General features: G+C 42.0%; 1 long non-coding RNA gene across 1 annotated transcript in view; it reads right to left on the reverse strand.

Moving 5' to 3' along the window:
* Positions 1-25794, reverse strand: part of LOC144466968 (uncharacterized) — a 130678-nt gene extending 104884 nt beyond the window's left edge. The window contains exons 1-2 of the long non-coding RNA XR_013493361.1: positions 25601-25794; positions 25383-25450 (exon numbers count right to left, since the gene is read on the reverse strand). This is a non-coding gene — a long non-coding RNA (uncharacterized LOC144466968). The remainder of the gene's footprint in view (positions 1-25382; positions 25451-25600) is intronic.
* Positions 25795-26300: the final 506 nt, after the last annotated feature.

Raw genomic sequence — 26300 nt, forward strand, 5'->3', positions numbered from 1 at the left:
TCTTTCTCTTACAGTATATGTCTGTTTTTGTCTCAGCCTGAACTCGAACCTCTCCTCTTCTCTTTCCGCAGAGATCCCTGTCTGTCTTCGTCTCTACAGTAGACGCGTCTCTCAATGTGTATTTAAAGCGCCTCGTCCCTCCTGCATCGCTTCACTCCGCTGCGATGATGAAGCTGTCAGCTCCAGGGTTGCCAAAGCACCGCATTTCCATCAATACATGTTCAATTAGTCTGGCTTTCTGATTTCTTTGTAGCAACAATAGGCCGGGGTGTCAAGGTACATGAGATGATGTTACCATTCAACAAACAAACAACACAGGCAGGTAAGACAATACGCTGTAATCCAAATGAGCGGGACAAATACACACAACTACACCACACACACATCATCATCTACACAAATCCACCCACACAAAGCTAATTACTAGCATCCTTTCTGCGATTTTTTTTCCTACTTTAGCTGTCAACACAGCACATTTCCTGGAAGGTGACAAATAAGCAAATGTAGCAATTTTTTTTTCAATTACACTGATGCATTGCAAGATTATTGTTTCACACAAGAGATATTACCTCCATTTGGCCTTGAAAACTTGTTAGATGAGCATAATTATATATTTTCACGCTGACAAGTGATGCATTACACTCTGCCTTTCCTGACAGTTGGTATCCAAGGCTTGTGTAATGATATCAAGCGGAGTTAGGAAGAGGGAAAGGAGAGCTACACAACAACAACAACAAAAAAAACATAATCCACCAGTGGGATGTGGAAGTGTGTGGAATCCAGTATTCCCTTCCGTCGAGGCCCTGGGGTCCCATTTTAGATAACCAGTATTTCACAAATAGGACTATTTTTTTTTGCTTCTGTGGAAATAGCTCCTCAGATGATGGCTTCACAATGAGACAGGATGGAGCTCTCTGTGCTGGGAGAATGCTTTAAATAATAAAAGCACATGGGGCTTCATGAATGGAGTATTATGGGGCTGTGAATGGAGGCTTTTTTTTCTCCCTCTCTGGCTTTTGCCTTTGCTTCCCATGCCGGCTCCAAAAAACACTCTGCCCACTGTCCGGCTTTTCCCTCAAGAAATGCAAAGAGACAGATGGGGAGAGAGACGGAGAGACAGAGCAAACACATGAAAGCTTAAATTCTGGATTTGAGGACAGTTATATGATTTATGGAGCAAATATTTACTTACAAAAAAAACAAGAAGGAGATTTGTCATCTGAACATATAGTCAATCCTTTACATATCTTTTAATCTGAAAATCAGGAATAATCCACTGTCAGCAAACAAAGCCTGAAAAATGCCAAATAACGGAAACTACTAACCATATAATACAGATCAACAAAAATAATAATTAGAAAGTGTATTGAGATAAATAATGTCAGGAAGTGAAGAAAGCTGCAATAAGACAATTATAGATTTCTGGAGAAAGCTGACTATTGAGTGTCATTCCCAGGTTGTCAGATACAGAGTCTGACTTCCAATAGACTCCACAGACTGTATAGAAATAACAGACGTAGCCACCTATTTAAAGCCTCCAGTTTTGAATTTTGCTGTCACCATCTTGGATTTTTGGAGCCAGAGTGGAGCTAACTCTAATGCTAGCTGCTAGCTTGGTTAGCACAGTGCATTTACAGCTACGCTTAACTGTTATAAGACTGATGCTAATGCTAAGTCTCGATAGTGAAAAACAGGCTTAGAAAACCATTCATTCATTCATTCATTCATTCATTCATTCATTCATTTTCAGAAACCGCTTATCCTGTTGGGGGTTGCGCTGGGGCCGGAGCCTATCCCAACTGACGTCAGGTGAGAGGTGGGGTACACCCTGGACAGGTCACCAGACTATCACAGGGCTGACACATAGAGACAGACAACCATTTGAGTTCAAATTCACACATGAAAACCCATGCTGACATGTGGAGAGCGTGCAGGCTCTAGACAGAAGGGCTCCCTCACCCCAGGTTCGAACCGGGAACCCTCTTGCTGTGAGGCAAAATGCACTACCGTGCCGCCCAGGCTTAAAGCCATTAAAACAACTTGTTAAGGCCTTTGCACAGTGAGTCCGTTTCTTTAATCTGTCATCGAAAAAAAATCGTAATGCACAGAAACCTTGCACACTAAGTCCTATGCATTTGTTTTTGTTCTACGAGTTGCGAAATTTCACAACACGAGACAAAAGGAAAAGTATTTCCTCTCTTGCTTCTCTCTACTGAAGTTATTTATCCATCACCACTCTTTCCCTGTATCTTGCATTTGGCACCACAGCTGCACGAAGGGGCTGAGCTGTCCTCCATCTCTGTCACAGTCTCTCTCTCTCAGTCTGTGTGCGGTCCACCTCCTCCTCATCATCATCATCAGCCACCTGAATATTACCATCTGACCTGTTGAACATGAGCTATCTCAGTTGTGAAAGGATACTATGCAACCCGCTCCTTCATCTTATCACGTCCTGCTGCCAATTTTCCTCATTGATTATTGGTCAAACGTCTCTAAAGGCTCTGACAAAAGCTAAAAATGCAGGAAATCAAACCTGTTCTAAAAACATTAATGACAGACTAAAGGTTCAGAATCAGTGTGCAAATGTGATTGACACAACATGAGGTCGTATTTATTCTTTTACCGGCTACAATTTCTTGATGACTTGGTCTGCAATGGCCTTTAGCCTTGCATTGGGACTTGCAGACCTGCTTATATACTTACATTGCAAAACAATGACTTGGTCCCACCTCTGGCCTACGTTATCTAACCAATGTTGCCGACGTGGAAGCAATTTCTCAATCGACAACACCCACCTGTCACTCAAAGAGGCCAATCAATGCAATCAATGCTTAATCAATGCATAACTATACCTCTTAATGACATTTAAATGGGTGAGTTAACATGTTTGTTGGGAGTCTACAAGGATTGACTCATTCTTGGAGACAGCCTCTAGTGGCCATTCAAGGAACTGCGGTTTCTATAACTTTTACAGTGGCTTTATTTTTCAGCCCCAGACACTGCCACTTGCTACCAAACCAACGTGTTCATATTTAATGACCTGAGAATGAATTAATAATCTTTCTCCAGAGTCACATACTGCACCTTTAAAATAAAGAACCTGCACTCAAAGGTGTGCACTAAAATCTAAAACCCCAATGTGTTTAAGTTTTAAAGCCAGACAGTTTATTCTGTCCTCTGGTTTCTTGAACATGCTGTATCCGAAAACATCTTATAGCTAATTAATACAACTATATAGAGAGCTCATTAATACTTTACCGAGAACAAGAACACACATTAATCTTTGTAAGAGAAACACAAGGACATGTATGCTTTCATCTAGCATGCATGTTTGATGAAAGATAATGAATTTAATCTATTTTCTATTTATACCTTTTTATGGTTGAGTCAAAGAACAGGAGCAAAAATCAATTGGGCAGCAGCCTGAAGGCATCAGTGATCTGAAAGTGCCAGAAAACTGTGCTGTTGCAAAACAATGTCACCAGCCTGCCCCGTCACAATCTGCTGTCTCCATCCTCCTCTGTGATGTCTTATTTTAGACGTCGATACTGCCAGTCACACAGCACAAGCTTCACAAGTCTCATTCTGAGCATACCGGCCTTATCTGTGGACAGTGATCAATGTCACTAAATGTTTGGCCTTTTAATTTCCTGTGTCCTTCTATATCTTCTGAATATGACCTTTCTTAATATCCACTGGTTTTCCCTCTGCTTTCTAACCGGATCCTGTCAAATGACTCCATGTCTTCTTGCATCCGCATAAACGGGCACTTGCATGTCTCCTATCATGCATTTGAGTATGTGTGTGTGAAGCTGGCCAGAGCTCTGACAGGTGGACGGTGTGTTAGGGGGCCCCTCCCGTGGCCTTTGGTCCTCTCCAGCGACCAGCAGAGGAATCCACCACGTCACGTCTCCTTTCCCCCGATTCACGCATCACCACCTGGCGCTCTGACAGCGGCTGCTGCCCGTTGTGGCCCCCTTGTCAAACCCTGTTGCCATACCCCTTGACACCTTCCCCCATATCTCCGCTCAAAGTGCCAAAACCACCGCCGCTGAATGTTTGATTTCTATTTATTCATGTGGTGTTACTGCTCCCCCCCACACACACCTCCTCCCCCCTCGCTCTTGAATAACTTTCAAAAATATACTGTATATTTCAAACACATAGCTGCCTGTGTACGGGAGCTGTCAGGAGGCTGTCATGTTAGCCAGCTCTGCTTGGCATACACACTGTCTTATGAATTCATGAGCTTGAAGATGAAAAATCTCTGTAAAAGTGTCTGTATCTCTGTCTTTGTGTACATGTGTTTGCCTTTGATTCATGTAGGTGGCACAGCCTTGATGACATATTGCATAAATGAAACACTGCACGCGCAATGATGAAAAATAATCCATACTCTGTATACGTTTAGGTGAACAAGTTGCAGGGCACCGGCGTGCAAACATGTGCATGTTTTGGCCTTCACTGTTTAGAAAGTTGCCACTTCTGTGGAGTTAGATTCACCGACATGTCTGATAAAAGATTTTCAGGTCCTCCAGTTTTTTATGTAAAAGTTCTCGTCTAATCAGCCTTCAGTCTGGACTGATTTAACATTGGAGCCCATCTCTCCCTGTCCTTAATCAAGCTCTCATCATGTTTCCTGCACTCCATGAATGATTCACTGTCAGTCAGAGCCGAGCACGTGGACAGCCTCTCAAGGACTTGTTTTCTGTCTGGAAGTTCTGTAACATCTTCCAGCCTTTTTAGATAAAACAAAATTATTCCGCGGGCTCAGAGGATGAAGGGCGGATATTATAATGTCACAGAAGACATTTCTGTGATAAACTTTCACCGCCACGGCGCTCTGCAGGTCAATGAAGCTTGAATATGAGGCCAGAGTTCTGCAGTTAAATCCTCTAAAACGTTCAGGTCAGATTTTCTGTACATCAACCTCCAAAGACACAGAAATCATTACTGTCTATTGTCCTACAGACCTGCCTGTAGACATCAGAAAATCTCTCAACTGCAATCTTAGTTTTAGCAACATTGTTAGTGTTATATTGCTTTGGTGTATTTCTCATTGCACTTCTATCATCTGACAGCCAATCCCTTTGTTTTTCAAGTTGATGTAGTACTCACTTTATATATTCTTTTGTCTTAGCCTTGGTGGCCAGCCCTGTTTCCGAGAAATTAAGTTTATATACACCTAATACGTTTTGACGGAAACACAGTGCCCAGCAAATTACATTTTCTATTAACATAATTGCTAATTAACGTACCTGGCAAGCTGCAAAAATGTTGAGACTGAATGTAACGAAATGTTTACTGACAAGGTGAATTTGTTGCCTCAAGCTAAAGTTCAGGCTACAGCCCTTCCATGTTGGTCACCCCTCCAATTGAGTGCACTGAGGAAATTCCTAGATGGACTAAAACTTTTGCACATCTGCACATGTTTGCACTGTTTGTACAGCCCCAATTGAAGCATTTAAAAATCCAGACTCCGGTCTGAATCTCTTTTGTTCTCAGTATGCCAGATTTCCTTTGCTTCACAATAAATGAAGAGAGTGAAGAAGAATCTTCATTTGTTTGTTTTCTGTGGGTGTTAAGTTAGCTATGGATTCCAAATCCAAAAAAGGAGAAGTTCAGGTGGTGTATGGAGAATTTAATAGTGAGTGGACAGATTTGTTTGCTTTGAGCGCCAACGCTGCAAAGTTAAATTAAGAAACAGTTATAAATAAATGCAGAGTAGCCACCTTGTGTGAACACATAGGTATTGCACGATGCTCATTTTGACCTATAAGTAATGTTGACAGGCTGATAGATGTGTTACCCTTCTTGTAAGGCTCAAATGTGTTTTGCGGCTCTTGACAGAGTTTTTTATCATCATTTTTTGATCAAAACTGGCTCTTTTGAAAGTAAAGGTTGCTGACTAACTGGCGAACTACAATACTGCTATAACCTTTACATATTTACATGCAGACATTTTTAGTATAGTGACACTAAAAACTGTAAAATTCTTTCCTTATTTTGTGGTTACACTGAAAAAGGTTTGTTCCTACACTAAGTCATTTAACTTTATAATTACAGTAAATCAAACACATTACCAGCTCGTCCAGGATGTTGCGCAACAATTAACACAAATTCAGCCGAGAATTCTGCGCAGCCTTGCAATTTTGTCCAATCACTGCAACTTTACTGCAAATTTGAAAATTAAAATGGGTAAAATCTCATTTCAATGTAGAGCTGCATGCAACGTATTGATTCACTCAGCCCCTTCTTGCTCCTCTTATCATGACACCACTGCTGCGGGAGTGTGAGCTCCACACCTGACTTAGAGTCACACACACACATTAACAGGGTTAACTTTTCAGCAACTTTTTAGCATCTCACAGCTAACGTTTCCAAACGGTTATTAAAGGGTTTAACGCAGGGGTTGGCAACCTTTACTATCGGAAGAGCCATTTCTGACCAAAACTAATGATAAAACAAAATTGTCTGGAGCCACAAAACATATTTGAACCTTATACTGAAGGTAACACAGCCTATTAAGTTTAAATTAGCCATCAACATTACTAATGGGTCAAAATGGGCATTCATTAATATGTTTCATTATGTGGTGGCTACAGGGAGCCAACGGAGAGGGGCCAAAGAGCCGCATGTGGCTCCAGAGCCACAGGTTGCCTACCCCTGATTTCACAAGAGAGTTGAGCAGTAAAAGTATTGGTGTGAGTGTTTTTGGGACTGTTTACCAGCTCGTTGTTGGATATTAGCCGCTACTGCTATGTTAGCTCGTGCAAACCCGGGGAGAGAGAGCAGGAGGTGACAGGCTCAGGGAAATGGCCCTTAACTACTGCTTTAAACGGCAGCAACAGCTACTCATTGGTGATCTGCTGCTGCTCACCTCCAACTCCCCTCCCATCACAAATAGATTATTATTCTACACTGAATGCTCAAAATACTAGGCTCTGAATCTGAGAAAGCATTGCAATAATTCAACTGCAAAAAAATACCTAAAAACCTTGCCACACGCATTGCAACTTTTTAGAAAAGCTGCAGCAAGCATTTCAGGTCACAACAATCCCAAAAACAGCCTGCGAAATCCTGAAGGGACTGTATGACCAGCCGGCCTATAAATTACATTTTTAGTGCAAACTACACCAAAAATGCTCCAAATACACCTGATGGAATTTCTCAGCGAGGACAGAAACACCTGCAGTATGTCCTCTCTTTTCCACACTTGCTCCCTGTGACGTGACGTCCCTCATTAATCCTTTGTCCTTCCTCTCACCTCCTCTCCTGACCCCCCGGTTCAACATTTGCTCAGCTAATAAGCATAGCATTTCAGCTGAAACCATTTTTTTTCCTCTTGATTTACTGCACACCATGGCGCTTCTCCAAATTAGAATGTTTATTTATGGCCATCAATATTTAATTGAGTTTACTCTAATCTTGCGTTAGTGGGTTCAGAAGTCTCTGCATGGCTGTTTAAATATTAAAATTAATTGGAGCGGAGATACTGTAAAGAGGCTTGGCTTAATTGTTCTGGGAGAACAGGTAGCTTCTAAAGCCTTGGCATGCAGAAGGCACCACAGGCACACATACACACACATACACACACATTTTGTACTTTCACCAGATGAGTTCTTTGAGATTTCCTGCTGAACGCACAAACAGGATTCTCCGTCCACAGCCGAGTCGTTGTGAAAAAGTGTTTACCAAGCATGTTCATTCAGCTGTTGCACGAGCTAACAGGGTTAACAATAACAGAGTTAACAGTTTAAGTTGTGATAAAACACGGGGACACAAGTCATGCATGTAGTGAGATATCACATGCATTTATTAGGTAACATAAAAGCTAATTTTAAATGCATTGAAGTCAGTATACATTATGTGAATTGACAGATAACAAGGTCAACATTTGTGTGAAGTCTTGTGAGAGACTTATCAGCAACTTCAGCATTGAGGAATCCATTAAAGCTTGTATAAACATCAGAGTTAAAACTTTATAGACACTGGTTGAACAACAGGATGTTTGCTGTGGTTTCTTTGCTGTAAACTTCAGGATTTAAAAGAATAGTTTGACATTCTGGGAAAGACACACGTTTGACACTCTGTACTCTAAAGAAGGAAAGCAGCATGTTTACTCAGCATGTGCCCCAAAAATGACATATGTTTACGTTCAAGTGACAAACCCCGCAGCAACCACGGTAATTATGACCAGAGCAAAACAGGAAGTGACATGAAGCTGTTATAAAGCAAGAGGGTCTGTGCTGGGAGGATGTTGGAGTGACTGGAAGGGTCAACAACACATCAGACTTTAACACAGGAGGCCACTGTTTGTTTACGACCATTACAACCGCCAGTCGGTGTTGGTGTTATTAAAATGTAACCATGATCAGCCTCTAACTTTAACCATGTATTTATTTTTGTCACTATGACAACAAAGCTCTCCTAACCTTCACGAAGAAGGCATTTTAATCCAAACACGATGTTTATAACCTTGACAAAGGGCTGATTTTAACCTATTATATGATCTTTCCCTAAACCTAACCAAGCCTTTACCACAGAGTTGACACATCATGAAACAGATTTGTTACAGACACATGTTGTTCTGCTATTAAAGGGATAGTGCACCCAAAAATGAAAATTCAGCCATTATCTACTCACCCATATGCCGATGGAGGCTCAGGTGAAGTTTTAGAGTCCTCACAACACTTGCGCAGATCCCAGGGGAGAGGAGGTAGCAGCACAACTCCACCTAATGGAGGCTGACGGCGCCCCAGATTCAAACGTCCAAAAACACATAAGTGAAACCACAAAATATCTCCATACTGCTCATCCGTAGTGATCCAAGTGTCCTGAAGCCCCGACATAAAAAGTTGTTTGGAAAAACATCATTTGAACTCTGTTTTTAGCCTTGTGTGCGCGAGACCGTGAGACATGGGGGGCACCGTGTTCATGAGATATTTTGTGGTTTCAATTATGTGTTTTTGGACGTTTGAATCTGGGGCGCCGTCAGCCTCCATTAGGTGGAGTTGTGCTGCTACCTCCTCTCCCCTGGGATCTGCGCAAGTGTTGTGAGGACTCTAAAACTTCACCTGAGCCTCCATCGGCATATGGGTGAGTAGATAATGGCTGAATTTTCATTTTTGGGTGCACTATCCCTTTAAGGGGGTCAAATCTTATATGTGTTAACCCAGAGGATTATTGATGTTTTTTTGTCTTTTCATTTGGAGGACTTGACATTTGGTTTTTGCCAATGGTTGGAACCATTGACTGTATAAAGGTGGACAGCATGGCAGCTCCCCATAAGTGAAGCCAAAACAGGGCGCCCAGTAGCTCAGTGGTGTCCCATATACAAAGGCAATGTCCGTCCTGCAGTGGTTGTGGGTTCAATTCCAGTCTGTGGTCCTTTGCTGCATATCATCCCTACTCTCTCTTTCATGCTTAAGTCTATCCTCGCAAAAGCCAAAAAAATTATCTTTAAAACAAAGTGAAGCCAAAACATCTTGATCATCCCCTGGTGGCTGGCTGCACTATAGGTCATAAACCCCAGCTCTGCACGTTAGCTGATGGGACATGAGCCAAACTGAGAAATGAAAGTATGCTTCAAATAAAGTTTTCTCAAAGATGGTTTCTCGGGGCGGCTGTGGCTCAGAGGCAGAGTAGAGTGTCTATTTATTGAATGATCCCGGAAGTATCCTTAGGCAAGATACTGAACCCCAAATTGATCCTGATGGCTTTACCATCAGGTTGTGGTTGTGTATTAATATTTAACTAAGGAGCAGGTGGCACCTTGTATGGTCGCCTCCAGCATGGGAATGGGTGAATGTTGGTTCTGTAGTGTAAAAAGCACTTCAAGTGGTCGACATACTAGAAAGGTGCTATACAAGAGCGAGTACATTTACTGTTTCTGTCACTTTGGTTAGTTCTTTTCACGATGATGTTTGTTCAAGTCTGATAAGCTTGTTTTTAATTAGTTATGTGATGCTGTGAAAAAGGGGTTTTTGACATCACGGTTGACAGATGTGTTCCAATCGCTGTGCTCCTGATCAGTGGTGCTGCTGGCCATTGGGTCGGTCAGGTATATGGGCAGGAACTCAATAGCGTGGCTCCACTTCACACTCATGACTGCAGACTGTGGCTCCAAATGATGTCATCATTACAAGATGGCAGCAGCCATACCTGGGATATTTTAGCTTCATTTTTTTCATGTATTGGAAGTTCGAATTGGAGTGTCGCCCATCTTCATATACAGTCACTGGTTGGATCAGTAACTTTTTGTTGTCACTGTAAGGTTGCCAGGCAACCAGCAGAGACTCCAGTAAGTTAATGTGCCACCCAAGATATAGAGTGCCCCAGAGATGACGTTTTTCTGCAGGCCGAGAGGTAAGTTAGCATGGCACTGGTTCCCTCATCAAAAAGCCTATGGGACTTTTCCCATTGAATTTTGGATTATTGCAAAAAATAAGCTCTGTGGCAAATGTAGTACTCTGTAGTCTTGTTTAGCCACTTGTTAGCAACTGCTTTTTTTTAAGACACACATTTACTGATGTATTTTATGTCTGAGGATAAAACGTGAAAGTCTGTTAAGCTTGTTTTAATCACAGACCTAATTTCCGGTATTGAACCAAAAATCCATTTCCATTCAAACAAAAAAACAAAAAAAACATTGACTTTAAGATGAGGGAACCAAGAGTGCAAAAATGCTAACTCATTTTCAGGTTCTACAGGACTCATTCCTGGGGCACTCTATTGCCTGGCACATAATCCTGCATAAAAACACAAAGTCTTGTTTTCACACTTTGTTTTTTGTACGAATTAAACAAACAAGATTTAATTTATGAGTTTTAAAGGTGCTGGAAGGCAGATTTTGTTGCCCTGTAGACTGAGCCTTGCTAGACGTTTCCAGCTGTTTCCCATCTTCTTCACTGGTATTCTGTTATTTACAAAGCTATTCTTGGCCTACTTCCAGCATATATATGTGTACATTGAGCAAAAAATTGAAAATGGCTTTGCTCTCTGTACTCAGAACATGTTTTTATTGTCTGTACTGAGGGTACGTACAGAGTTTGGCAAGCAAGCATTTATGTAAGCAGCTCCTCGTATGTGGAATCTTCTGCAGAAGGACTTGAACTTGAGAATTTGCACTCTTTGGTTCCTCTCGGCTGTTTCAAGGCACTGTTGGAGGATTTATTTTACACAATCCTCTATATGCTAATGTCACGGTGTATCTTAGCTGGTCTTTGTAATCATGGGTAGTTGCCCTTTTTTGCATTTTTATGGCTTACTTCTAGAATATATTAAAATAGTTATGGGGCTTTTATTTGTAGTAACCTTATTTTGTGCTCTATATTGCTTGTTTTAGAGCTGTACACTTTTATTCTATAGTTTTGTTCTATGTTTTTTGTCTGTCACTTATGTTGCTGCCCGTCTTGGCCAGAACACTCTTGAAAAAGAGATTGTTAATCTAAATTTAAAAAAACAGAAAGCTAACCAGCTGCTGGCTCTAATGGCATAGTTTGTGCACCGATATGAGAGCGGTATTAATCCTCACATTATCTCTCAACAGAAAGGTGAACAGGAGTTTTTTCCCAAAATGTCAATATTCCTTTGATGTTTGTGCCTGAGAAGTTGTGTCATGAAGATTTTCTGATAATTAGGTTTTTGCAATTTGCATTTGACTTTATTGGATTTGGAGTATGATGTGTTGGCACAATATTCTGTGGTATATAGTGTGGTTCATTTGGTTGAATTTGAATCACTTTGATTTGATTTGATTTGATTTGACTTGACTTGACTAAGTACACTGTCTTGGCTCAGCGCGGCCAAGTTTGGCTCAGTGTGTCTCAGTTTGGTTGTCTTTGGCTGAGTTTATTTGGATATGATTAAGTTTGGTTTGGTTGGCTGAGGTATGAAAACAGGTCTGGAAAGCAGCAGAGAGCCCATGTTAGGCCTCGGGTTACGCTGTTGAGGTGATTTAAATAACACTGTCTGTCTCTCATTTCATTAATACAGTTTCCCTCTCTCACAGAGCCTCGGGGCATACAGCTAGAGCAGCGACTGAATGAAATTCTGTTTTTCAAAATGAGCAGCATACTCGAAAGCGATGGTAATCTCAGATGTAGAAATTGGAAAAGTCAGCACAGCAAATGCATCAGCAGCTTTCCTCCAGACAAACATGCAATATTGATTCTCTTTCGGAACAGGTCATATTTTATGTATTTGTTTTAAAGATTTTGATATTGTGCTCCACTGCACCTCAGCTTTGGGAGAGAGGACTTTTTGCCTGTAAATTAACATTAATGATGACTGAAGCAGACGTGCACTCGCTGCCCGGTCACCTCACAAACCTGGTCACATAATGAATCTTAATTGGATCGTGTGTGTTTGTGTGTGTGTGTGTGTGTGTGGACTGCTGCCTGCAAATGACTATGTGGTGTTTCCCTGGCTCCCATTTGACCCTACAGCGTGCGTCAGTGTGTGTGTGCATTATTTCCCCTTGCACCAGCCAGCCTAGTTAGGCACACTCTCCTCAGACGTCTCTGCGAATGATAACATTTGTTTGCTCACATCTGCGTTTTCCTCCTGTAGTTAAAATTCAAATACGCCGGAAATCCAAATAGATGCATCAACTGAATTGCACTCAGATACTGTGAAAGCGATTATTTACCATAATGGCATACAAGTAAATAACAAATAAACAAAGGCAAGGGGAAGAGTGAGCCGGGAAAAAACACCCTCTGATAATAATTCTGTTTAAAGCACCGGAGCTGGCGATCACTCTTCCAGCCAATTCAGCTGACAATGAATTGTCAAATGGCGCTGACATCAAGAAGACAGATACCTTCATAAAAACTGCCTTCAGTGCCACATAAACAGCAGCAGGAAATGAACTAGAGTTTGAATTGCAAAGGACTGCGATGCGGCGAGGTCTATGATCATTAACCCACTGAGGAGGGGGAGGAGGGCGGATGGATGCACTGCGTCTGTTTCCCCCAAGAGCCTCCCAACCTGCTCTGAACCGACCACATGCCTCATGCAAGTATTTTGCATCTCCCCAGACTCGTTTCTGCATGTATATTAGATGACCATGAAAACATTTGCAGAGCTATTCGTGCTGCTCTATAGGTTAATTTGGGCCGACTCTCATGGCTTCTGCTACATCTAAATGAAAACGAGGTTATCCTCCACGGGCTCTGCTTCCAAAAAGTTCAATCTAATAAAAAAACATAGATATAAATATATATACACCTGTTTGTTCTACACCTCCTGATGAAAAACAGTGACAGGTAACCTTAAGCCATGACTGATCGCCTGAAATAAAATGACGGCACTTTTTTAAGCTCCCCTGCTGACAAAATCGAAAAAGTGTCGGTAAAGAGAATGCCCTACATTTTCAAGTGTTGAATACTCAAGTGGTGAATGATAAAGTTCAGGTGCTGAAGGATATGATTCCTTTTTTTCAAAACGCAACTCTTCATTTGAATTCCACACACTTTTACTCCAGCGCCTCGGTGAATAGAAACCAATAAAAAGGCACTCCAGCTGCTCCTGAACTACAGTAATGACATGAGGAGAAAAAACAAAAACACGCTGATACTTTTCTTAAAGATACTTTTGCTTTTCTGCCTTCAACATCTGCTACGTGTTTTATATTGAAACTATTTTTCAAGCTGGACCCCATTTTCTCATGTTTCTGTGTCATAGTGACTCACTGGAACTACAATTTCTTTTATTGCAGCAGCAAATGTAATACCTACAGGCAATTCTGCACCATCAATTTACGCCCATTAAAAGCATTTGTTTCTTTACCAACAGGCTCAGATTGTAATTAGAGGTGTTTGACAACATTGCAGAAAAAAACCTACAGAGAAATTAAATGTGTTTTCTTGTTATTGTGACCAAGTCTCGCTCAAAGAGAAGTCTCATTCTGAAATCTTAAGAGAGGTGACTCACTGTAGAAAAAACAAAGGTGGAAACTTGAGTGAGAGTAAAGCCCAGTTCAGACGAAAGATTAGTGACGAGACAAACCATTTTAGAATGTTGCAGAGAAAAGTTGCAGTGGTGAGAACTGGCTGTCTCAACTCATTTTTGGGTTTTAGGACTCACTTGTGGGGCACTCTTTATTCTGGCACATAACCCTGCAAAACAGGGCATCAGTGGTTTAATGGCTAGAGCAGACGTCCTATGTACAAAGGCTTTGTCCTTGCTGCAGCAGCCCAGGTTTGTTTCCAGTCTGCAGCCCATTCTCTCTCTCTCTCTCTCTCTCTCTCTCTCTCTCTCTCTCTCTCTCTCTCTCTCTCTCTCTCTCTCTCTCTCTCTCTCTCTCTCTCTCTCTCTCTCTCTCTCTCTCTCTCTCTCTCTCTCTCTCTCTCTCTCTCTCTCTCTCTCTCTCTCTCTCTCTCTCTCTCTCTCTCTCTCTCTCTCTCTCTCTCTCTCTCTCTCTCTCTCTCTCTCTCTCTCTCTCTCTCTCTCTCTCTCTCTCCACGCTTTACTGTGCTATCAATTAAAGGCAAAAACGCCCAGAAATAATCTAATCTGGTTTTTGTATGAATGAAACAAACAAGATTTAATTTATGAGTTTTAAGCCATGCAAGATGTTTTCAACCGTTTCCTGTCTTTGTGCAAAGCTAAGCTAACCAGCTGCTGTCTCCAGCTCCATAGTCTATGCAGGTATAGTAAGGCTAAGTTCAAAAAATTACAGGTGGCATATAATGATGCACTTTAGTGTTGTCACGATACCAAAATCTTTGTTTCGGTACCAATACCAATATGAATTTCGATACTTTTCGATACTCTTCGGTACTTTTCCTAAGGAAAAGTCCTTTTGGATACAAACCTTTAGAACAATAAATAGTAGGGGTGTAACGGTACCAAAAAAATCATGGTTCGGTAAGTACCTCGGTACGGACGTCACGGTTTGGTAACTCAAATGTTCCACCAAGTTTGTGTTGTCTCGTGTTGTCTCCCTTTGCGAGACAGACTTTCTCTTGTCTTTTTTCACGTGTGCCAGCTGTGGATGTTGATACGGTGTTGTCATACACACCACTTGTGCAATCTGTGCTCCAATAGGAACAAGAAAGGCGTTTGAATTGATATGTACAAGTTTATGGAGCGACTGATGGTCTCAAAAAATGGAATTATTATGGCTATAGCTTTGCCTAAAATGAGTAGTACTAGGTACTTCTCCAGTTTTTGGAGGCACTGGAGAAGATGTTTGTTTGCCTCTTAGATGTTTTTTTATGTTGTTGTTTTATATGGACCGATCTGAGTCTGAAATAAAGTTTGAATTGAACTGAAATTGAATTGTGCACAGTCAAATCACCAGCGGCTGGTTTTAGAACATAAAGTCGGCTTGTAGTGAAGTCCGCTGGTCAAGTCAAAATTACTGCAGACGGCATGTTCGCTTGCTGCAGCAGGTGCTCCATCCATCTGTTTCCGTCCTCAAGGTGTGGCAGTGTCGGACGGTGGGCTGCTGATGCTGCTCGCTGTGTGTGCTTATTCTCATTGACTAAGTAATTAACACTGCTTATTTATATTATTGTTGCATATTACTTATTAATAGTCCATCTGATGCTCATTTTATGTTTTTCGCTGTTTCATCACTGCTACAAATGCAACTGTAGCCAGTATCTCACTATCACTATCCTTATTCATATTTTAAGAACATAAAAAATATATTCAGCCACAAAATAAGCCTGAAAAGCTGAAATCAGAACAGAAGTACAGAGTTGTTGCATAGAGATGATACAACGTCTCATCTAGTTGCATTGGTGTGAACAGGCAGGTTTTAAGAACACTGCAGAACGATGCGTTGCAAGTAGCTGCCTGTTTCAAGTCGTCTCGTCACAATCTTTGGTCTGAACTGGGCTTTAGAGAGAGGAGTGCTGGGAAGAGGTTGTTGTGTTGGCCTACAGAAAGCATAGCTTAGTGGTGTCATGGCTGAATGTTTAGCTGGTTTCAACAATGTGTAAAAGTGAGGTTCCAGGAGACTCTGATTCCGCCAAAGGTAAGAAAAGATATTTTATTTCTCTGTAGGGTCTCTTCAGCAATGTTTTCAGATACTTATATAACAATAACAATCTGCCTTTTAGTGGCAAAAACAAGCACTTTTAATGGACATAAACTGACAATGCACAATTGCCCTTAGGGGTTTCATAGCAGCCAGTTTTCGCGGCTACGGCTACAGCAGCTGCAGCGTTCTCGCTCAATACTTGACCCCTTCAAAAACTGTTGTCTCCATTTGTCACTTGGACAATAAAACATTGGAAATGTACCCAAAAAAAACAGAGCTGTTGACTTTGCATTGGTTTTAGGGGTAAAATAGGGACAACACAGCTGTATGAGAGCAGATACTTTAATGTAGAAAGTCAGTATGATAATAAATCTGACCCCGACTAACATTTCCATGTAAGTTTTAGTAACACAAGAGGCGGAAACAGGGATGATCTGAGAGGGATGGAAATGGAGATGAGAAGAAGGGTATGTTGAGATTTAGGTAAGAAGGGGAAGGTGATGGAAAGGGACTTGTGTGTGTGTGAGTGTTAAGGGGTCTGACTGCTTTAAATTAGATGGCACATTGCTGCAACGGCTGAAGAATTTTATTAAGAGTCTTTATATCTTCTGCCTTAAGCCGCCCCGATCAGCATAATCCCTGTCCAAACAAGAGATAATGAATCTTCTCTTTTAGTATTGGGTTAGATAGAGGAAAGCATGATGCCAGTGACGGGAGGGAGAAGTGCACAAATTATTGGATTTAGATTAGGAGGGGCCTATTTTAATGGGTTTGAAGTAATACCACAAAGTTAATGAAAAGTTGCCCCAGGCCTACATGTTTGGGTGGGGGAGCGTGTGTGTGTCTGTGTGTTTGTGTGTGTGGCAGAGAAAGCAGATTGGCCGATAAGCTGTGCTTAACATAGCTCATTGAAAACGCCCAGCTATTGTGAGAGCGGATGTTATTGTCTTCTGTTGTCTTTTTTTTTTTTTTGTCGACTTTGTTATGCACTCATGTCCATATGTTGGGGTTTATTTTTAGAATTAATTCATGATCGAGTGGGTTTGTGTTTTACGGACTGCTCATATTTGTGCCGACTTGACTGTCAGACAAACACAGTCTGTTGTTAAAGTCTGCTTATCTATGTATATATTCCATCTTAAATTTACATTTTCTCCTCTGGTTTGTTCAAAGACACTTAAAGCAGGAGTATAGCGCAACACATTTAATTAAACTCTTTTATGTTTGGTGGTTTATCTGCACTGGCAGGGCTGCATCTCATACTGTTTCTAATGACCTTGGAAACACTTTTGATCTTGCTCGGCTCAGTAAATGCAAATATATTTCTCACACTTGCCTTCCTAAAACATGCATTGTTGAGTTGTTTGTGCAGCCGGCCTGTTTCCACTCATAAAACTGTCTTTTTATTATTAAAATGCAGCCTTATTGCAATGTCGGATAGAGCTACAGAGGGAATTCCTGCCAGGTACAGCTAATTTATGGGGACGGAGCGGCTAACATCAGGCAGAACAACAAAAACACACCTAAGTCGTGCTCTATTCTTATGGATTTTTTGCCAGACCGATGGGACGGTACACAATGTATTGAGAACTTCCCTTATATAGTCGGGGGGATCAAGTTATTGAGACACTGCACTTGTTGTAAAGGATTACAAAAAAGTGTGAACAAGGTTGACTCATCCTTTCAATTCCTCAAGCTTGCCCTCGTATTCATAATAATAATAAAACCAGCCAGCCTTGGTCTCTAAAGACCAGTTTACATGCACATGCACTCTCTGACACTCTTTTTAAGTGGAGCAATGCCAATTAATCAAAGCAGAAATACCTCAACCTTGGCATTACAATGAATAACCACAGACACATTTAAAGGAGTCCCTGTGTCTGTCCCTTTCCCCCCCTTTCTTTCTATTAGACAAAGTGCCGCAGTGAAGAGGTGGAACACATGAAAGAAGCCGGAGAGAGAGAGCGGCTGTACAGGCTGCACTGTAGCGGATACAAAAAGAGCTGGATGGGCAGATATTGGCAGACAGACACAGAGAGAGGGAGACGCGGACAGTGATAAGAGCAGACATGTACAAGGTCCTCTGTGGCCTCAGTCTCCCACGTGCACATAACCCAGACTTACCTCCAACAATCATGTCTCTGTGCGAGCAAACAGGTGAGCAGGGCTCCTGCTCTGGATATCAGCTGAGTGCTCTGCCTTAAAAAAAGAGCAGTAATGTATTGAATTCCCCCAAAATGGATTCAATATATCTTTTTTTGTTACAGCATTATGGTGAAGCTTTCATCAGAGTATATATGACACATCCAGCAACAGACCTTTTTCACAGCTGGCATTTTGAGCAGTCGTTGCAGGAAAAGCACATGTGAAACAAATTTGGTCAACGATGGCTCAGTTTGGCTCAGTGTCACAGTAAGACATGCCAGTGAGTCAGCACACACAATACCTGGACCCTGAAACAAGCTCACCTAATTGTTGTTTTTAATCCTTCTTTTTTCTGATCTGCCAAAACGTCTCAGTGGGATAAGCACAGCATTTGTGAGAAAAACAAACAAACAAAAAATAATAATAATTGAGGAAAAAAAGAATGAGAACAAAATAAAAATAAAAATCTAATTAAATTGCTGAAATAATTAGGGAAAAATACTTAATTCACAATTCGAAGTGTTAAGCATGCATAGACAGTAATCCATCCATCCATCCATCCATCCATCCATCCATTTTCATCCACTTCTCCAGGGCTGGGTCGTGGGGGCAGCAGGCCAAGCAAAGCACCCCAGACGTCCCTCTCCCCAGCAACGCTTTCCAGCTCCTCCGGGGTGACCCCATGGCGTTCCAAAGCCAGATGAGATATGTAATCCCTCCAGCGTGTTCTGGGTCTGTCCCGGGGCCTCCTACCAGTGGGACGTGCCCGTAACACCTCTAACGGGAGGCACCCAGGAGGCATCCTGATCAGATGCTTGAACCACCACAACTGACCCCTTTTGACGCGAAGGAACAGCGGCTCTACTCCGAGCTCCCTCTGGATGTCCGAGCTCCTCACCCTATCTCTAAGGCTGAGCCCAGCCACCCCACAGAGGAAACTCATTTCGGCCGCTTGTATCCGTAATTTCATTCTTGCGGTCACCACCCAGAGCTCATGACCATAGGTGAGGGTTGGGACGTAGATGGACCAGTAAATTGAAAGCTTCGCCTTCTGGCTCAGCTCTCTCTTCACCACGACGGTCTGGCGCAGCGACCAAATCACTGCAGAAGCCGCACCAAACCACCGATTCATCTCATGCTCCATTCTACCCTCACTCATGAACAAGACCCCAAGATACTTGAATCCCTCATTTGAGGCAGTAACTCACTCCCAGCCCGGAGGGGGCGATGTTTTCTCTAATGAACCCACGCAGATTGGTGGGTTCACCCTCTCTCCCTATTTGCATCAGCCTTTTCTTTGTACAGAGCAAAGGCCGGAGCAAGTACTCTACCTTGAGCCGACATTTGTCCTTCAGCGGACGTTTCACACCATAGCAACCAAATGCAACCAAAGCGTCTCGGCTAAAATAACGCAGACTGCACTTATGTAGCACCTTTCTAGTCTTCTGACCACCAATGCACCAACACACCAATGGACAAGCCTTGGGAGCAATTCAGGGTTCAGTATCTTGCTCAAGGATACTTCGACATGTGAACTGACGGAGCCGGGGATGAAACTGCAGATCTTCACATTAGTGGGAGACCTGCTCTACCTCCTGAGCCACAGCTGCCTGCTGAGCCTCCAAGGGCTCCCTGCTGGGCATTTCCTGAGAAGCACCTGGAGTTTTTAGCTGGGAAAAAAAAAAAACACTTGATGGACACTGGGTCTTAGTTTGTTGTCCAAAACATTCCTCTTTGAGACCGAGTGTTTGGAATCAAGACATTGAGGCTGTGTCCAAAATCATTATGCGCTGTACTTAGTGTACACCATTCTATTTGACTGTTTGAATGCTGATTGTGAAGTTAATGTATCTTTTATATATCGTGCCATCAAAAATTCCAACAATGGAACAGAAAAAGTGTCCGTCAGCGATGATCCCTCACCTCACACTCATGTGCATATCATCTCCCTCATCATCTGCTTCATCTGCCACCAGCCCTCTCTGTAGCTCCAAGTCTACTTCCTGTTGCAGTGGTCATGTAAAGAAGATGCTACTGATACAGTAATTATAATAAATATACAACACTAGTAGTGTAAATACCAGCAGAAGTAAGTAATAGTATTAGTTATTTATATGAGTATTTAAGTACTTTTCAAATAGGTCAGGGACTGTTTGTTACCTATGATGGGGGGAGACTTTTTAAGCACTAGGGAGGGACTCAAATTTATTAAAAAATTTAAATGGTTGTTTTATTTTTACCCCTGATTTTTTTAAAAAAAATTTGCCTTTCAAGAGATGTTTTCTCTAAAAAAAATTGCCAAAATTACACAATTTATCACATCCAAAAACTTTAAAAACAGAAATTATCATTAGATTTTCAAATTTCCAACGCTCCCTGGACACATCATGTGCGACAAATGCTTCTGTCAGAAAAAAACACACAACCAAATCTAAGCTTCACGTAGGTATGATATTTCATCAAAATCACTTTATTCTATACCTCACTGAAAATAAACCATTTGCACTAACTAACCACTGTGCTCGAAAAGAGTGAAAAGCCAAAGCTTTTTTCATCTACATGATTTCATCCTCAACTTTTAACTTTCAGACATCAAAGGGTAAGTTTTAAAAATCTATTAACTAATTTAAGGTGGAGGGAGGGTCATGCATTTTCTGCCAGTCACTCGGGGAGGCTCAAGGAAAAGTATTTGTAGCTTCAGGTCAAAATAAAAAACCAAAATAAAAAGAAAAGACCACTGCCTCATCTGATAAGTAGAGAACAGTCCCTTACAGATTACTAAGTACCTCCTAAAAAATTTAATGAGTTATGAGTTTTTTACTTTATTATTTTATCAAAATAATGAAGGCCTAAATGATTAAATTTGATTACTTTTCAAATGTTTGAAATTGGGCAATAAAGCTGACAAAAACAGAAATTGAACCCAAGCAGTGTAAATCCTAAATCAGTACTCAACACTAGAGTGTCACACTTTTTCAAGTTCTTCAATATAATGAAGAATAAGCTTTTTACCTAAAAGAATACTTTCGGGAGTCACCAACATTTTGACCAGTAACTGTACTTTCATAAGATACAAGACTCCATCAGGGTTTCTGTATGTCTCAGTGCTTTTATCCCCTTCATCTTCAGAGGGCGTCTCCCAGATGTCACAGATATGTAGCGCAGTTGCTTACATGGAGCATTAGTTATCAAAACAACAAAACAAAATCAAACCGTACCTCCTAATACTGACACAGCGAGAGGTTAAAAGCTCCGAATTCCCTCATTTCTCTAATTAATGCACAATTATTTCTCCCTTCTGTGCCAATTACAGCCGTATTGATGGAGACTCCAGATGTGCCGTCCTATAATTAACAGGGTGATATTACAGCTTTCCTTGTGCTCACCAGGGTGCGGTTTCACCTGTGTAGAGCTGTGTGGAGCAGTGACAGCCTGGTGCTACATTACGCCAGGCGGCGAAATTGATGTGGCTGTCAGCTTCAATTAGACATGTAATGTCTTGGATCAGAGGAGTGGGACCGGCCCAGGGAAGGGGTGGGGGTCACAGGGAGGAGATACTGTGGCTCGGGCTGAAGGGCAGCAGCTGAGGGGGGAGGAGAGGTCACAGGGTGAGGTGTGAGGAGGTCAGGAGAGAAGCTGGGGATGAGTTGGGAGCAAACGTTCAGGGAGAAGTGCTTAGTTACAGCAAAACTGAGGCTAATGATGAGACGAAGGCCTGTTTATAGCACGCAGCTACACTGAGCTGTCACAGAGGGGACAGCAAGAGTGACCAGACATCTTTTTGGTCCTCTGATGCATGAAAAGCCAAAACTAAAATCTTCAACAAAACAAATACAACACATCTGTGAGGCGGTCCATCCTCCTCATTTCTCAGTTTGTACTCCTTTCCTCACCTCCTCTCCTCCGCTCACATTTCCACCTGAGATGTGAGCGGAGGAGGCGAGGAAGAGACATGAGGAGAGACGAGTCGAGGCAACAGGCTTTTAACAAAATGACACATCCATGATTCGGATAAGTGATTTTATGGAACCACAATTATATAACATGTTGCACAGCTGCACATCCGTCTGAGTGTCACACCTCTTTTATATGTTACAGGTGCTAAAAAGATTTCAGCAAAGGATACACCTGTGTGTCCAACTGGCAATGCACTAAAGACATAAGAGATCATTTTTGTTTGGCTTTTGCTGAATATCTGAAGGCAAACTCTTAACATGTAAAACTCAAAATCACTTATTTTGTTGAAATTCTACTTTCTTAAAGGGGCAATAAGCGAAATCGTTTCACCGCTAGGTTCGCTGTTGTGCACTGCCTGTAGAGCAAAACAAAGTGTGTCATGAGCCACACCTCCCTCTACCTCTGCTCTCCACCCCCCACCCCACTCGCCTCCTCTGTGCAGCCGAGCGCCGCAGCATCTCCACAGACTATCACATCCAGGCGGTCCCGGTGTTTCTTCCGCAGGCTCCACTTCACTCAACTGCCCGATATACCCGCTGCTTCTTCCCACATTAACCTGAATAACAAACCAGGGCTCGGTGCTCCAGTTGGATGCAAACGGAGCGCCGCTAGCTGGGAGGCTAGCGGAGGCTAACTGGCTGTGCTGGCAGCTGAGTGAATTGGAGCCTGAGGAGGAAGCACCGGTTAGCCCCGGTTTCACTACAGACAGATTCACTCGCCACAGGGGCGAGGAAATAAAACCTAAACAGCCAACTTAGTTTGGCTTAGTTTAGCAGTTAGTGATGTTTTTCACTCACTCTCAGTCTCTGCTGTGTTTAGCTATTTCCCTGCTTTCCTGTTAGCGTTAGCACTAGTTGGCTGCCACGCTAATGTCCCTACTCTTCTCCGTGAGCCCGTGACTCACGGCTCCGGCTTACACAGAGTAGGGACGTTAGCGTTAGCACTAGTCGGCTGCCACGCCAACGTTCCTACTCTTCTAGCTCCTGGTGGACATGAACGTACATGAACGCGCAGCCAGACTGGCTTGTAAACAAGGGGCTGGAGATCAACACAGAGAGAGGGTGTGTGAGGTCTTGCTATACTCCACATGAAATTACACCTCTAGTTCTTCACATAGCAATTTTAATTCATTCAATCTAGAAATGATGAATTTCACTTATTGCTCCTTTAAATTAATAATAAAATATTTTTCTTACAAATTAGTCATTTTGTCAAGAAAATCATTATCACAAAAATACCCTGAAATATTGTGATGTTATTTTGGGGCCATATCGTCCACCACTATGTGACGCAGGAGTTTTGAATCCAGAAGTTATTGTGAACTAACACTGTGATTCGGTCTACAGCACCTCCAGCAAGCCTCCTCTGTCCTCGCTTCTCCAGATGCATTTTAGGAAGTGAGACATCTTTCATGACGGCTTCCGGGGCACAGGCAGAAGAACAGAGGTGAGACTACAAGAGGGCACAAAATAGAGAACTGAGAAGAGCTACATGTTTCCATTCACTTGTTTTGCTTTTAGTTTTTAAATCTCTTAATGGACTGGCTCCTGACTAGATCAGTGGTTCCCAACTGGTGCAGCCATGGGGTCCAGACTTCTACTCAGTCATTAGTTCAAGGTCTCACAGTTACATATATTCAGTGTCATACGTGCGTTTGGCCATGTTGTTGAGCTAGTTTGCCGTCTCTGTCAAGTAGCTGTCTGTTAGTCACTCACTCTACAGCAGGAAATAGCACTTCAAAATAAAAGGTATGTGCTGGAAAGTAACCCACTATTGGACCGCAACCTGCCAACTGCTCTAGATCCTTAAGATCCTTCACCTCTGGTCTATAAAATGTCCCCCAGAGTAGAGACCTAAAAAGTGGGGTGATGCCGCAGTGTGTGTCATTTGCCCTCGTCTCTGAAACAGCCTTCCAGAGGATGTCAGACTCTCTGGTTCAGCTGACAGCTTTGAAAAAAATCTTAAAATCTATCTTTTCAGACGTGCATTTATGTAGCTTTTATTCAATTAATTGCTATCAAACCTTATTCATACTTTTTATGTGGGTGTGTAGGTGTCTGTGTGAGTGTGTGATTGTGTCTTACACTGTCTTTTGTGTGTACTTTCTCATCTTATTATGTAAAGCACTTTTAGGGGGACAGAGCCTTAATATTGAAAAACTCCTGACCTTGGTAACAGCGGTGAATAAAACCAATTTCATCTTCAAGTGAGGTCCTTAAAATGCTCAGAAAACATGGACATTTTGGCAAACTCCAACTGCTGATGGAGAGCATGTCATATTATATTAGAATAAAAAAAGCTACAGAACAGCAATTGAATGGACTTTGAAGTGTTTTGTCAGTTGGTAAAGAAAGTTTGGCTGAGCTGAAAAATTCAGCATATTGGAAAAGAAAAGTGTGATCATGGACACAGATTTTTTTATAAACCCTACCTCTTTGCTTCTTCTACTGTAAGCAACTTTCATGTCATCCTGCCACTTCCATTCCCATAGAAAAGCCCCCTAAAAACTGAGAACAGTCCAGATGGAGGGGCTTGTTGCATGTCACACGCTCTATCACCACAGTGGCTAATAATACACCAGAGTACACGTGCATCCTTAGAAAATGCAAAAGGCATCTTAGGTGGGAAGCACGTAGAAATGCTGCACTGTATCGGAGTTACAAGTCCTTAATTGATTATGTAATCTTGTCACGTCTTCTTGGATGTATTTGCATGAGAGTAGTTGATGGCGACGCACACGAAGTCGTATTTTTATTTATCAAAACTACAAGAAATTCATTTAGAATTTGCAGCTTTTTAATAGAATCATGACCGCTGACAAGTTGACAGAGGACATGACAAATACATGTTGAAGAATGCGCAAAGCAACACAGTAAATCTTTTATTGTGAGTGTGTGTGTGGGTTGATGGTACGGCATTCACGAGTCCCCTGCCAGGCCAGTGAGTCGAGATTTAGTGTGAATACAGATCTGACAAGACAGATTAATCTGAGGAAAAAAAGAAGAGAACAAAAAAAAAAAAAACTGTCCTTCCTTATGTTTACACCCGCCGCATGCCCAGATTAATTACAGACACACACAGGAAGTACACATCCAGGGACAATGTAGTCATTTGTCTCGGCGAACACACACATACCGACACACACACACACACACACACACTCAAGGAAAGATAGCACCATGCTAATGTCACATCTCTCCGTGCCGCAGGGATGTGGATGAGATTATGTCTGTGCGTGTGTATGTGTGGAAGTTGGATGGCAGGAAGTTCATTACCGCCTTACCGCTCAGTGTGAGGTCACCCGGCACAGAGCTGCTCCCCGGGACCTGAACGGCATGCTGGGAGCTCAGCCTGAGGGGGAAACAGACCCAGTATGGAGGCGCATCCTTAACAGCACACATATAACACAAACATGAAAGCAGAAATCTGAAAACAAATAATCCCACAATAATGTACATCTGCTGTTTCCACTGTATATGTGTATACATTATTAATACTCACTGTGTTATTAAACATCGCTGCTGTATCCAGGTACACCTGCAGACGCATAGTTTTGTTTAAATGACTTGAAATTATTCAAATCAAACAGCTTTGTTTAATTATTAAAGCTGTAAATCAACTTGTACTTAACTGGAGCATCTGCACACCACCTTAATGATGCACATGAAGAAAAGTGAAACTAATAAAAAAGAAGTTAGAACAAAAAATAAATAAATGGAGGCTTTGGTTAATTTGTGCACATATGATATCATTTGTTGCTTCAATCAAATTAAATTGCTCCCAGGTGTTGGATAAGGTCCCAGTGAGATGGAAGTTAGAGCATCTTTAGCTTCTGTGCTGACACATTTCCCAGTGAAACAAAGATCTGACCAGTCTACACAAATGCTTTGTATTTGATTGGACCGTGAAAAGGAGACGCATTCAGAGCTAAGCAGTGTTACAGTGGACTGCTGGCTCCACACACACCTTCCTCACTGTTAGATCAGGAGGAGGAGGGAGAGATGAATGAATTATTAAATTAGATAAATGAATGAACAAATTAGACCTCAGCCACACTGACTGTGTAATGATAACAAAGATTTGAAAGTGGGCATGTCATAACAGTGAGGCCCCGATGTTGTAAGGCCGAGGGGATAGTAGTATCTGTCAGAGACAGAGAAATGACGCACGTTGTATGCTCTAGGTAACATTAGCTGCTGAA

This window comes from Epinephelus lanceolatus, chromosome 15, assembly GCF_041903045.1.
Source record: "Epinephelus lanceolatus isolate andai-2023 chromosome 15, ASM4190304v1, whole genome shotgun sequence".
NCBI lineage: Eukaryota > Metazoa > Chordata > Actinopteri > Perciformes > Serranidae > Epinephelus > Epinephelus lanceolatus.